This window comes from Mytilus trossulus, unplaced genomic scaffold, assembly GCF_036588685.1.
Source record: "Mytilus trossulus isolate FHL-02 unplaced genomic scaffold, PNRI_Mtr1.1.1.hap1 h1tg000050l__unscaffolded, whole genome shotgun sequence".
Lineage (NCBI taxonomy): Eukaryota > Metazoa > Mollusca > Bivalvia > Mytilida > Mytilidae > Mytilus > Mytilus trossulus.
In genome coordinates this window covers 2152405-2167996 of record NW_026963292.1, presented here as the reverse complement: position 1 = coordinate 2167996, position 15592 = coordinate 2152405, and the positions used below count along the sequence as shown (strand labels likewise).

Genomic DNA, 15592 nt, shown 5'->3' with positions numbered 1-15592 from the left:
AATGCCATTGTGTCCACCGGGTAAGCTGTCATGGTATGACTTCAGGATGTCGTCTCTTAGGGTTAATGGTACTGCCAATCGTTTAACTATCCTATCCGCTCTGTGACCTTTTCCTTTCGGGTAGTATGAATGAAATAACACATCCTCGTCTATAATATAATCTTGTGATTCAATAACCGTTTTTCTAGCTTGTCTGGTCTTGTCGGGTAGTTCTTTATCCAATATATATTTAATGACATCTTTGAAATTTTCATCTGTCCGTTGATCATTTACAACTTTCTCTTTTGGACTTGTGGTTATTTCGCAAATGGACGCATATGGGTCTAACTCGATGAAACTGGATTCTGTCTGTGTTGACGATTCGACTGTAGCTGTTGTAATAGTAGCTATTTCGGTATCATATGGTCTTCTACTTAATGCATCAGCGTTACCATTATCCGTTCCCTTTTTGTAGATTATTTCATAATCATAGCTCTGTAGAAACATAACCCATCCTGCAAGTCGGCCTGTAATTTTTTCCTTCGTAAGCTTCTGGGTGTGTAGTAGTGCTTCATGATCTGTAAATATTGTGAATTTTTGGGCTAGCCAAATAAACATGATATTGTTTAACTCCTTCAACCAAAGCTAAATATTCAAGATCCCTGATACAATAGTTCTTTTCTGCTCCTCTTAATGATCGTCCACCATAAGCAATGACTTATATGACCCGACAATTGATCGTTCAAAGTTCACATTTAGGATTTTGTATATTTTTATAAGATTTGCTTTTTATCAATTATTCCGAGTCCTCATTGCGTTTTAATAATTTATTAGTTTATGGTATTTTACGCTATTCAAACGTTACTTGTATTTTACACTTAACTATAATCCTTTCATTCAGATTAATTATCTAAGATTTATATCCGTCTTTATGATAAAAGGTTCTGTAACAAAGAATATAGATAAATTGACACTAAGTGATAACTGCCGAAAGCCATTCTTGACAAACTTATACGAAGCATGTTTTTAATCCTTAATCCCGCTTTCGGCAAAACGCGAATTAATATTGTTTAATAAAAAGATATTTGATTGGTTCATTTTCCGTATGTCAATCAGTCTTTTGAATTTGTATTTTATATTTGTTGTATGTTGTTATTCAGTTATGTTTTGATATTTGAAGTATATGGATGTGAAATAAATATGTAAACTTTCCAGCGACTTGGACTTTATCTAAACTACCGCTAGTTTCCCCCGAAACTAATGAACATGACAGAGGTGACCAACAACCTGATCATAGTACACACGATATGCACATTAAGATATTACAGATAGAGTTAAAGTAATTAATATACAAAGTGATTGTAGCTGCTACTCAGACTTTGCAGAACGTCATCAGTGTCTGAACAGAATTTTTATGAACAAGGGATATGTCCAAGAACGTCTCGTCTATTTTCGAAATAAGTTTATCGAAAAATATCAGGACCATAATGATGCATACTTGGTGTTAACTTCACAGATAAAGCATGGAGGTCTTGAAGTATCGATTATCGGTACTGACTTTTTTATCATCTAAATTACGTGTCATAGTATTCTTTCATTGCCTTTTTTGGTGATTTCCATTTGACGTGAGGTTTTATTTATACACCCTGTCATTGTGTTATTTAAAATATTGGTATTACAGGGATTCATTTATTTTCGTGGGTACCAATTTTCGTGGTTTGAGGAAAACTTACATATTTGTGGATATTTAATTCGTGGTTTTGGCAAAGTCTACACTCATTCCTTTGAATAATTTGTATTTCGTTGAACATTTGAATTCGTGGTTTTCCTGTACCCACGAAATCCACGAAAATTGGTATCCAACGAATATAAATGAATCCACAGTATTCGTTTTTGCAAAAAAAAATATGCTTTGTCTATATGTCCTTTGTGTTTCTTTGTTGGCATAATTGTTGTTTTATAGCGATTAAAATTATAATCAAATGTTGATTGCTGTACTCTTATTTTTGCCATTTTCCCCCAATTACGTCAGTTATGTTTTGTTGACTCATAAAATTGAAAATGGAAATGGGGAATGTGTCAAAGAGACAACAACCCGACCACAGAAAAAACAACAGCTGAAGGTCACCAACAGGTCTTCAATTTAGCGAGAAATTCCAGCACCCGGAGGCGTCCTTCAGCTGGCCCATAAACAAATATATACTAGTTCAGTGATAATGAACGCCATACTAATTTCCAAATTGTACACAAGAAACTAAAATTAAAATAATACAAGACTAACAAAGGCCAGAGGCTCCTGACTTGGGACAGGCGCAAAAATGCGGCGGGGTTAATAGATATAGGAAGATGTGGTGTGAGTGCCAATGAGACAACTCTCCATCCAAGTAACACTTTACAAAGTAAACCATTATAGGTTAAAGTACGGCCTTCAACACGGAGCCTTGGCTCACACCGAACAACAAGCTATAAAGAGCCCTAAAATTACTAGTGTAAAACCATTCAAACGGGAAAACGAACGGTCTAATCTATATAAACAAAACGAGAAACGAGATACACGTATATATTACATAAACAAACGACAACTACTGTACATCAGATTCCTAAATTAAATGTGTCTTTCAGCATTTTAATGGTATTGTGTGTATTAAAATGCAAATGTACAGTTAATGGATGACATTAACGGAAAATTAAAAAAATGAAGAAACTTACAGGTTAATATTCAAGGTAAATTTACTTATATCTCTCGATTTATTGGCTTCTTTTTTTTTACAAAACCGTGATTTCTTGTCCCAGCCACTTTAAAACAAAAATGTTTTTGATCTTTACAAGTTATTTTTTGTGCAGTCATTATACATGGAATTAGATTAATGTTTTTGATCTTTACAAGTAATTTTTTGTGCAGTCATTACATGGAATTAGATTTAACATTTTTTAAGCAAAGAAACATAATATTTTTAGAGGGTCTAATAAGCTCTTAATTCCTGGTATTTCACTAGACGCCCTATTCAACATTCATGCTCAATGCTTGCAAGATATATAAACATAAGGAACAAAAGAAATGATGTGTTAATAACGGCACTTTAACTGTTGACAAAAAAAGCACATCAAATAGACCAGAGTGATACCGTATTTTTGTTAATGTCCACTTCGAAACGGTTCAAATCTCCTTCAGTATCTGGTTCTAAAATTATGAAACAAAATCAGGGTACAGCTTAATACGTGTTTTGATGAATATAATCTTTCTTGTTACTATATTGCAATATGGAGATTGTGGGGGAAAACCCATGTAAATATGTCCACTACAAAACGGTCACCTACGAAACAAGTATTGGAGATTTTTATATTTTTCAATTCTATTCGTGCAAAACAAATAGCAAGGGTTAGTTTAATGTAATTTTCAGTATGTTATCAACATAGTATAGGGTTGATGTCAACTACGAAACTTTTTGTCCACTACGATCCAAACGGTTTTGTCCAATCGACACTCTTACATTCAGAAAAAAATGAAATCTTTCTAGTTTATAAAGTAAAACAAACTAAAATGTCTATAGGAGACATTAAAATGCAATAAGATGTGCGTTTAAAAGCAGTTTCGTATTGGACAAATGTACAGTACATACATTATGATAATGATATAACTTTTAAAGAGTTTTTAAGATTGCATTTTTTTATTTTTATCTACAAACAGGTCTACAATAGAGGTATTCAAAATAACTCTAGAAATAAAAATTTTGACTAGTTGGTTTGAATTTTTTTAGGTCTGAAATTCACACTTAATTGAAAATTGCCCTTAAAACAGACAAAAATATGTATTACCTTTAATGTATACATGCTGAAGGTCGTACATTAACCTATAATGGTTTACTTTTTTGAAATTGTTATTTGGATGGAGAGTTGTCTCATTAGTACTCACACCGCATCTTCCTATATCTATGTACCTGTTCAATATATTGACAATGAAGTAGCTGTCGGGTCAGGTATTGTGGTTAGTAGATATTCTAATTGTTTTAAAAGTTTCAATGTTATGTGCGCGTTTAAGGTGGCTTTTTTTTTTGGGGGGGGGGGGGGAGAAAAAGGAGGGGGGGTAGCAATATCCCATATCCCAAAAGTGCAAAACTGTTTCATGTCTCGTCAAACTGTCTCTAGCGAATATAAAACGTCTTTCCTACTTCATTATGGCATAACGGGTATGGACTAGAATTGAAACAGTAGTCGCTTCCCGGGAGAAGAAATAGCACACATAGCCACCTGCATTAAATGATTTAAAACAATAATTATTATATTTACTATGTTTTTATTCAGGATAAATCAATGTTCTTTAACATTCTTAGGGCCAACTGAAGGACGCCTACGGGTGCGGGAATTTATCGCGACATTAAAGACCTATTGGTGACCTTCTGTTGTTGTTTTTTGTATGGTCAGGTTGTTGTCTCTGTGATACATTCCCCATTTCCATTCTCAATCTTATTAATCACAAATCTGATGTAGGGTGACACATGCGTTTACCCTGACAATTATTGCCATATATCATAACTTCCTATAAAATTGCCTCATCGCTCATTCCCATATTTTGTGAGATTCCTAGTTCTTGGGAGTTTTCTGTATCTTAACATAGTTCGTGTTTTTCCCATATGCAAATTTCTTAAAGCTTGTTCACCCTTCCAATTTTATGATATAATAGTATGTAGCTGATTTCATTTGAACCATTATGATGAATTATACTATGTCTAGTGAAAGATATTAGCAGGCAAAATCGAGGGAATTGTGCAAATGATGATACAAGCATGAAAATTACCACAAAGCATCATTATTATATACTTTTAAAGAAACAACTGCTGGCCATTAAAACAAATCATTTTTTCAAGATGGCCACCGCCGTTTTCTAAAATGGCTGTTTTTTTTCAATTTGAAAATACTGATTTTTTCTGGAAAACTTTTAGTTTACCTTCTTTCAGTGAAAAACAGCTATCAGGTTTGGTAGCTACCTTCTTTACATGTGAATAATTCACTAGACATGAGTATTTGACACATTCAGGGTTTGCGCATGCGCGAAAATGTAACAAAATTAAAAAAAAATATTTTAACTATTTACTATAAAATAAGTGATTTGGGATTTTCAATGATATTATGATTTGGTTTGATAACATTGTTCAAGGTTATGACACACATAATTTTACAATTTTGCGCATGCGCAAACTTTTCATAGACATAATGAGTGATTTGTATACACTACCAGGGCAAACTGGTATAAATCGTAGTTCATCTCATTACTCTAAAAAGCAAGTAAGTGTAAAATCTATGATGCCACTAAAAACAAGCCAATTCAGTTGCAATGATCATGTATTTGATGAATAAGACGGAAAATGTGGTAAAATCGAGAAAAACATCAATAGTAACGGCAGATCAGCCACTTTTGGTAATGGATATTCAGTGGGAATTGCCTGATTTGTACAGAGAAGATAAGTTTATCGTCATGTAAGGTGGATTTCACATTGAAATGACTTGTTATAAAACTCTGGGTGATATATTACGTGAAGGTAGATGGACACATGTGTCATGTGTCCTCACTAAAACCATTATTGCAACACCTAGAACGGCATATTCTTGTATGTATGTTCAAATGTACCTAGGACTAGACACGCGCATCAGATAACTCTATGTGTTTTAGCTTGAAAAGTATATATCGGCTTAAGAAAGCTAAACACAGAAATTATAGTCACGTTCAATGATTTGATAGACTGAAAATAAAGTCATCTCTACCACAGTTCAATTCCTGGCGTTCAACTATAAGATAAGAACTTCTTGTGAATTTTGTAGTATGCTTATTTCATGAGTCAGATTGTGTATAAACAGTCCATATAAAGCATGATACTGCATTCATTTAGGTCTTGATCGTGTAACATATTTCCGATCGCGACCGACCTTCTCCGAGATATGGCTTCCCTTCTCTTAAGTCACCCACAGGTGGCAATTGATTTTTGAAATGATAATTTTACTGTACGTAAGACCAGAAAATATTTTTCTTATAACACAATTGATCAGACAAAAACAGAATAATGCAATTGTAAAGGGCGATGTGTTGTCATAGGTTTAACCGAAGATCTCAGTAAGACGTATTGATGGTAGCTAGACCAGAAGTCAGTAGACTATCAGATAAATTTGCAAGATCTTGTGGTTTGCGGCATTCTATAATAGATGAACGACTTAATGAACACACAAGGGTTTCTTTAAAAAGATCAAAGGCAAATGATTTGAAGATCGTTTGAAGCAAATACAAAAACCGGTTTCTTATAACCAGATTAAAAAGAACAACTCCTATTATGTCGGTAAAATAAAACTGTAAACGTTTTTGTAAAAAACAAAGCTAGAGCTCTTAGAGATCTTTTCTAGACTCCTATTTTTTGTCGCAGTGGACAAATCGATTTTGGAATATTTCTTAATCCATAAAGACAAACTGCTACCCCGTTATTGTCTTCGGATGTCATTTAAAACAGTGGCATTACATCGGTGCAAATGGATAAACTTGAAACATTTTGTAATTTGCAGATCCAAATTCTAACGCATTTATCGTTGATAGAGCAGCAATGGTTAATTCCAGGCCACCTTGTAGGATATCAATATTGGATGATTTTGCAATTGTGTTATACGGTCTTAAATAAAATCTTGCATCGATAAGTATTCAAAAGTAGATATTGTGTCAGATTTACTAAATGAATCATTGAAAGGCTAGATGTTAGAAGACAAAAGTATGTTTCTGGAGTTGTTTTCTCTATGAAGATGACAACGAAACGAAATGTTTCAAGTGTCTGGCCGACAGAAATGCTTCTGTAGAGACTAATAAGGATACTTTCCAGCTACCCCTTGTAAGCATGGAGAAGCAGATATACGAATGTTTGTCCATGTTCGGCCTGATAATGAAAATTGCTGTAGGACGGTAATTTAAGGTAGCACCGACACAGATGTAGTAGTATTAAGAATTACAGCACTCCAAAAATATGGTGGAACAAACTGAATAGGTTTTGGCAGGAATGAAGACTTTTGATGACTTCCTGTACGTGAATATCAAATGCGTTTGGTCCTCGTGTAGCTACTCTTTCTTTCATTCATACATGCAGTGCATGTGACACTAAGGAAATAGATCAGTTTGGATGACATAGGAAGTATTTCAACATGTAAGGAACGTACTTATTTCTTTGCTGAAGTATAAAGACACATACAAGGACATAAAAGAAGCATTTGTTTGTATCATGTATGACAGAACAACATCACTATTTGCTGTTAACAAGGCACGATGTACATTTTTACCCAGGAAACAGCGGCATTGTGATGTAGTTCCGCCTACAAGAATTTTTTTTCGGAGCACATACAAAGAGCAGCGTATCAAGGAGGATAAGTTTGGGCTCAGCCTGATTTATGTACCAATTCATGAACACTGGGGTTAGATGAAAGAAAAAAATCGAGGACTTCTTCGGCTACCGTTAAAGTTGCATCCTCCTGTCGGGAACTTTTGAGATGAGGAGGCTAAAAATCCAGTTGTGTTGTTGACTGTAAATGCTACCGTTCTGTCCTTCCTTGCACGAGTTTTGTTATTGGCTACTGTCCGATAATTTTAAGATAACGAACCTGTCTTTCTAATAAAACTAGGCATTTGATCTTAACAAAGAATGTGATATCACTTGTTAAGGTGGCACCCTACAGATATAGCAATTTTTTTCCCCCCATTGAATTTTTTTTTAAATTTGCATACATATACTATGCAATGGCCTCTATAAAAATTTGAGTTAAAAATAGTATGTCACCAGACTCGTTTCCATGGTAACGGTCGCCAAAGTTGGTATATCACGTGTATGCATAAAAACATACCTGATGTAGAAACTCGGGATTTTTTTTAAGCCTTTGAAAGTATTTTGAAAGGTTTGTTTTACATTTATTACAAAATTATTATTTAAAATGAAAATAAAACACAAATAATGGCAGTTTTATTCATTTTAATTGATTTCAGCTCCAATTTCATCAACATTGCACCACCAAAAAAAACACAGATTTTGTTAAAAATTTCTATTTTTCTTAAATTTCCAAAAAAATGGTCCAATGAATATTTTTTTAAATTTGACATAAGATGGTCATTACAATGAGCTTTGAAAAGAAATCAAAAAAAATATGGGTCACCAGACTATTTTTTGCCCCAAAAACGTTTTTGTGACCCCTAACGAAACAGTGATCAACAGCAGTTTTTTGTATATCATTCATCATCGGTGACCAAACTTCACCAAAGTGTGACATATGTTGTCATATCCTTTGTTAAACTTTCACAGAATAATAGTTTCACAAGGCAATGAAATGAGAACATTTATTTTGTTTCTATGAACAAAGGTTACCATGGCAACAGGACACGAAGTTGGAAAATTCAAGTTTGTGCATTGTTCTGATGTGTAAGAGTTACAACCAAACAGACAATAGAAGATCAAATCCCATGATTTTAGAGCAACAACACATGGCTTCTATGTAAATGTGAACAAATACTATGATACATTATAATGCAGCTTACATTAGCATTACTGTGGTATTAAATGAGCAAAATAAATTAGTCAGAAGTTAGCAAAAATCACCAAATATTGTTTTTTTTAATTTATTGAGATAACAGTCATGCAAGTAAATGGATAAAAAGACTTTGTCACCTTTTCCACAATAAATGATTTAAGTTGATGAAGCATAATGATAATACATTATATATTTCAGTTGTCATAGTAACATAACCAAAAAATTATGAAATTATAACTTTTTCAAAGGTTTTTCAACTTTCTTTATTTTGAATGCCTCAATAATCAAGCAAACATATAATTGTTATATTTACAAATATGTAAATAGTTTACTCCTCTGATTCAGTCAAGTATTGATTGATAGTCATAGCATTATTAAAGTTCACTTTGTTCTCAGTCAAAATTGTCAATCCTTCTATATTGAATAGTACATGTTGCTCCCAGTCAGATATATCATATAACTATTAGTGGCAATTCTTTTCTTTTGAAATCTTTGTTTCTGGTTATCTGTAAGTGTTTCCCTCTCTAATTTCTTATTCATACTTTCCCAAACTCTCTGGGTAAACTTTCCTGGGGATATATTCTGATGCTGCATTTACCTGAAAGGTTAATTTATTTATTTGTAATGAAAAGGTGTAATATATACAAATAAACTACTTAATACTATATATTATTTCAGTGAGTGCAAAATTAATCCAATCATGCATTACATAATCAATTTAAAAAGATTATATTATACCTGACTAACAAAGGTACTCCTTAAGTGTTTTATACATTTTGTAATATGATATATGGCCAGGTTTTTGAAGTGATTGCAATAATTAGGTCAGCTGATGGGTATGCATTTTATATTGCTTCTGCATATGATGGACATCCTTTTGAGTGGTTTTTGTTATGTGTACAATGACACTTTGGACACTTGACAATATATATGCTATAGGCAGCATTATAGTTTCCAATGCAAATTCAAGGTCTACATGTATATTTAATAGGTGTGACATTTACTGCCTACCTTAAATCAATACAGTTGAACTGTTCTTTTTGGTATAAATTTACATATACAGCATGTGACCAAGTTTGTGATAAACATAAGTAATCTACATCACATAGTTATCTTCATTTTCATAATTTTGGCACATAAGAACCATTGGCAGTCTTGATAATATACTTTGTATTTGAATTATAAAATACAGTACAAATCAATAGTGTAAAATGTGAATCACTGTGACCTTCTTTTGCCTGGAAGCTGAGTTACTAACTGAGACTCTGAGAGTGTATATATAAGTTTGCATGATCTGACACCTTTTAGTTGCTGAGATATACCTTTGTTGTATATGAAATTGGATGTTTAATGTTACCAAAGTCAATGAAGTGGAAAATGTAGGTCAGTGACATATGTGTACAAGTTTACATGATCCTTCATTTTATAGTTGAGTCTACAAAATATATTGTTCAAAAAGAAATGTTATAAATGCCTGCAAAACACCATTATTAGATTAAAAGTATCAAATGAAACCTCAAGTTTTTTCTCAAAGGTAACTACATGTAATCATCCTAAAATGTATGTATTTACCATTGACAGTCATCCTTCATTTTTCTGCATAACTGCTGTTAAAAACCTGCTGTTAAATGATTACCATGGGACCTACAATTGATAACAAATATAAAAAAACTTAAATAAGTAAATTTATATTATATAGATTTATAATAAGTGAGAGTTTTAAATTACTTGTTATCAATGTTGGTTGTTCAATATCAAAATAATGAAAATACAAAAATGTAATGATAAAAAAGCCATTTCTTTTAATGAAAAAACTATAAATCCACTCACATTGAAACTTAGAAAAAAAATCTTATTCCATATAATAACAAGATCATTGCTAAGTATGGCATCCTCTCACCATAGAAGACTGTTGCTTTCACATGGTTGTTTAGAATCTACAATGTCCACTTTCACCTTGACATTTGGGAATATCTTTTCTATTAATAAAGTTTAAGCCTAAATTCTTTAAATTTACCTGTATCACTTTCATAGTTTCAACCAGTACCAAACATTTGCCATTCTGCAACAAAACTAGCTTCAACCTAATGAAAAAAAGTAGTAACAAAATTTACAAATATATATAAATGAAAGTGCATGCAGTGTTCAAATACTATAGCTGAAACATATTACATTTAAAATTAACTGGAAACTCAGACGGTTAACAATGAAATTTGTAATAATAATATGTATAAAGGCTTTCAAAACCAAATAGGTTTCATTAAATTTGTTGAAATTATACATTAATATAGATTTCATTTAATAAATACAAATGTTACTAATTCTAGTTCAATATTTTTTGTTGAAACAAATTCTGACATGTTTTATACATAAAAGTCTTTAAGTATATATATAACAATGCTTTACCACAAAATTGATTTAAAAAATTTACCCTAAACTTGAAATTATTTCCAAGATCTTTTAAATCATTTTTATGACTGCTTAAGTGCAAATATGAATATAATTATGGTCCTCATTATACTTTATATCCACTTAGGAAAATTATAAAAAAACAACTTTGAAATTATATGACTAAAGATTTAATTACCTTCCAATTATTCATTAAATTAACCATGTTTAAAACTGTTTCTTCTTTTGAATTTATTTACAGCATTCTTTTGCAACTGCAAATATTTTCTTTCCAGTTTCATTCTCCTTTTTCTTTTTAAGTATGGCTGATGAATTCACATAAAGTACATTCAATCCATTAAATAAATTGTTGAAATGTGTGGCACAAATTCCTGCATGTATCATTCCTGAAAAATATGATATGAAATGTCATTCTGCACATCATGGCACATGTATTGGTTAATTAGATAAACTATAAACTATTTAGACTTAGTTCATAATTTTATTACAATTGATTTTTTCAATTTATATTTATATAATATGATTGTGAATTCATGTTTATCTATTTTCTTATAGATCACAGACTCATATTTATTTCTAATAATGTGGAATGAGGGTGGGTGCCCCCCCTCCTTCTTGATTTTCTTTTTTGCCTTCATGCATTATTCTGCATTCTACACATTATTCTAGGTGTTTTAAATGACTAAATATGTAAGGTATCAGACCACTTGGTCTCTGATCACATGCAAAAGAAGACTTATTAAATATGAAATTCTGATGATAAAATAAAGAAAACTAATATTTTAAGTTTGTAAAACATTATTTTTGTGAATGAACCATTGTGACTGCATTTGTTTACTTTTTCAATTCTAATTTTATTTATGGTTATATAATTGCTACCAAATAAGTATTTACAAAAGAATCCTCCCCTTTTGGATGCAAAACTAAAAAGTCCCTTATGTATAGATGTCTTTGTGTTCATTGCAAAAATGATTTATATAAATAACTTCCAGGGGCAAAATTCCAGAAAAATTACTAAGTCCAGCTTCATAAAAAATTTGAGCAGCACTTCCCCTCAAAATAAAGCTTTTTACCCTCAAACCACATAAACCCCAGACCATAATAGAGGGGAATTGAAGAAAGAAAAAGAGAGGTGTGGGGCAGGTTCATTTATTCAAGACATGAAACCATACACCTTCTCCACCCAGTAAAATTAAAATGTTTAAAGAGAAAATTGAACTCTTACCATGTACAGCTTTTGAATTGATAACAATTTCCATTTCTTTCCTCGTTACACATGTTACACATGTATGATAAGCAGGTTACATTCACTGCAGCTACAACAATATGGTATGGACAAAATGCTCCACGGCCTCCGCCTCGGCTCCTGGTCCAAGCCTTGGCGGTCGTATTTCCGTTCACAGACAGTATCCGCAGGGGACAGTTTTATATCTTAACGAACTTATTCTGCAATAGGTGATCAACTAGAGCTATCCTTCGACCTTCTTTCCAGGTTTCGTCAAACCGAGAGTCACTGTCTGTGATCGGACGCCGAATTTCTCCAACTTCCAAAAACTTATATCATATGATCTTATAAGTTGAGAATCATTTAAGACTGTGTGAACTTTCAAGTTGAAGCTATTCATATTCTTTATTTTAAAAGAACGCATGCATTTATCCTTTCTGATAAACCTTCCTTTCTTCTGAGCGATGGGCTGTAACTTAGAAGTTGTTTACACACGTTAACAACAGACGACATTGGAACTGTTACCGTGACCTAGATATATAGGCGATATATCCTTTTTTTTTTAACGGGAACCAGTTTTACATCAGTAAAACGTTGTTATCTCCCTTAGTGTCGGGAGCTACCTTAAGTTGATGAAAATTATAAAAAAAAATACATTTTCAAAAATTTGCCGCCATTTTGAAACCGGAAATCACTTTTTTGTCATTTATGTGTTGTTTTTTTACCGTACTTTAGGAACTGTAATTTACGCTTAATAAAACCTTACATTGGATTATCGAATAACACAACTTTCAAAGATTTACAACTGGATATGACGCCATATGCAAAATGATCGGTGGCCATCTTGAAAAAATGGAAAATTTTGATGGCCAGCACCTGATTTCTTTTAATTATCGTTTAGTCCACCTGTATACCAGATTTCATGCTTGTATTTCATGCTTGTGTTATTACTTGTTAAGTTGATGAAAATTATTAAAATATTTGTTACGTATTTGCATCTATTTTGGAACCGGAAACCACTATTTTTCTTCAGTTATGTGTTGTTTTGTCGTACTAAGAAACTGTTTTATCATATCTTACATTGAATTATTATACATAACACATATTTCAAGGATTAAAATCCCTTGTAAAATTTCTTGAAAGTAAAAAAAATCAAAATTTTTTACTCGTTAGCCGACATTTTGAAACCGGAAGTCACCTTAAGTTTCATTAATGTATTGTCTAGTCGTTATTTATGAACTGTCATTTTCTTCTTATCATATCTAACAATGGATTTTACATATAACACACCTTTTAAAGGATTATCAAATATTGGCTAATTTGTTATGACGCCATTTTCAAAATGTGTGGTGGCCATCTTGAAAAAATGATTATTTTTTGTGGCCAGCAGCGGATTTTTTATAAGTATCATTTAGTTAACCTTTATACCAAATTTCATGCTTGTATCACGATTTGCACAATTATGTCCATAATATCTCCCACTATATATCCACAAAAAGATAGGTCATAAGATGTTGAAACGTGATTAATTCATCACCATAATTTCATCATGTGCTATCAGATATACGTTTTTAGTGTCAATATCAATAAAGCACTATCCAGTTACGATTATCTTCGCATTTTTTGATACCATAATTACGATGATTTTTTTTATCCGAGTTACGATTATCATCCCGAATTTTTCAACGGCAATTTTCAAAGCGTCTAGACAATTCCAGTGCACCGTTTCGATTCAAATATGATGTAATGGTATAGAAAAACCTTGCAGCTGAGTAACTAGTGAAAAAGAGTTCGTTTAACTGTGCTTTTCAACAATTTGTCAAAGTCCAAAGCCTAGCTGTACTTTCGGTAAAAATTAGCGGAGCGGAACAAAACTTCAACTTGATCTGTCACTCATCATAGTTAACTAATATACCAAAAATCATCTCAATATCTGAAGTTGTTTAGGAAAAACCTCTGTATAATGGTTTGTTGCAGAATGACGGAACGACGGACTTACGGACAAGGGTAAACTATATGGCACCGACAATGTTGCGGGGCCCTAAAAATTCCTATGCCAAGTCAGAACATTGACAGCTGTTAATTGTCCATTCGTTTGGATTATTTGAGCTTTTTTTTTGCCACTTGATTAGAGATTTTTGTTTTGAATATTCAACGGAGGTCGGTATTTTTTTTATTTTACTTTTGAGTGAAAAGGATGTCATGATTTAGTATCCTAGATTTGGAGGTTTTTCTTAAATAAGTTCACGCATTCATGGGTATTGAAATGTTTGAAGACGATATAATTGCAGATTAAACACAAGGACAGAATAATTATGGTATACTGCATGCTTTTGTTAAAGAAAGTTATGATACATTAAAAACATAGTCTTCTAAAACATATTTGTTTCATAAATGTCACACTTTAGGGCAAACCAGACTCATAAGAGCTTTTGATTTTGATCTTGGTAATTGGGAATATTCTGCACGTTTAACAAAAGGGTAATGTCTTACCTGTTTTAATCTTTTCAATCTTAAAATGCGTCGTGCTCTCTACATTTTTCAATTTTTTTTCATCTTTCAAGTCATCATTTTCTGTGCGTACCTGAAAAAAAAAGACTTTGATAAGATGACAATGAGTGGAAAAACACATGACAAACTTTTACTAAAAACAACTAGTTTCACGCAAATTGTATTTTATTTTTCTTTCTAGAGTTATTCTTATTGTTTTACATGTACATATTTTAAACCTTCATATACATTCACAATCGATAATAACCAATTAAAGATGCACACGCCGAAACGGTTAACATACAAGATTTTTCTAAGAACTGCCGATATAATATCAATTGGTCATTGCAAAAGAGAGGCGGAAGACATCAAAGAATTATTTTAACTAATGAGTCTAAACAAAATGGTAACGAAATGAGAAAAAAAAAACAGAACTCAACACGCTACTGACAACACATAATTACTATACTATATATAAAAATATTAATTTTCGCGAACCATTTAGGTAACAGGAATTCCAAAATATGGCATCAGTAAGGAGAGTAAGTAACAAATAATGTGAATACACAGAACCCCAATCCAAATCATCTTTAGCTAAAAGTATTCATCTTTTTTCTATATTATATGTACTAACAATATTCCATTTTTCTATAATTTCGATTAAAATGTGCCAAAATCTGAGTTAGAATAGATCGAATTCCCCCAATAAACATTCCCTGATTGGTTGAAGTACTAGGGCGTCGATTTAAAGCAAAGCAAGCCTCGATGTAAAGCACACGCTTCACAGGAATAAGGAGAGTTTTACAAATAATGTATACACATAGACCCTCAATCCAATAAATATATTGCTGAAAATAATCAATTGTTCTCATTATTTTCTGTTTTGATTCTGATAACGTTCCTTTTTTTCTATAATTCCGATTTAAACACGTGAAACCCCGCAATAAA

The 15592-nt window shown here is 32.2% G+C and overlaps 1 long non-coding RNA gene across 1 annotated transcript; it reads right to left on the bottom strand.

Moving 5' to 3' along the window:
* Positions 1-10083: 10083 nt before the first annotated feature.
* LOC134699262 (uncharacterized) lies at positions 10084-12150 on the bottom strand. Its single transcript, XR_010103539.1, has 3 exons — positions 11108-12150; positions 10538-10604; positions 10084-10164 (listed from the first exon to the last, which is right to left on the bottom strand). It is a non-coding gene; the product is annotated as an uncharacterized LOC134699262 (long non-coding RNA).
* Positions 12151-15592: the final 3442 nt, after the last annotated feature.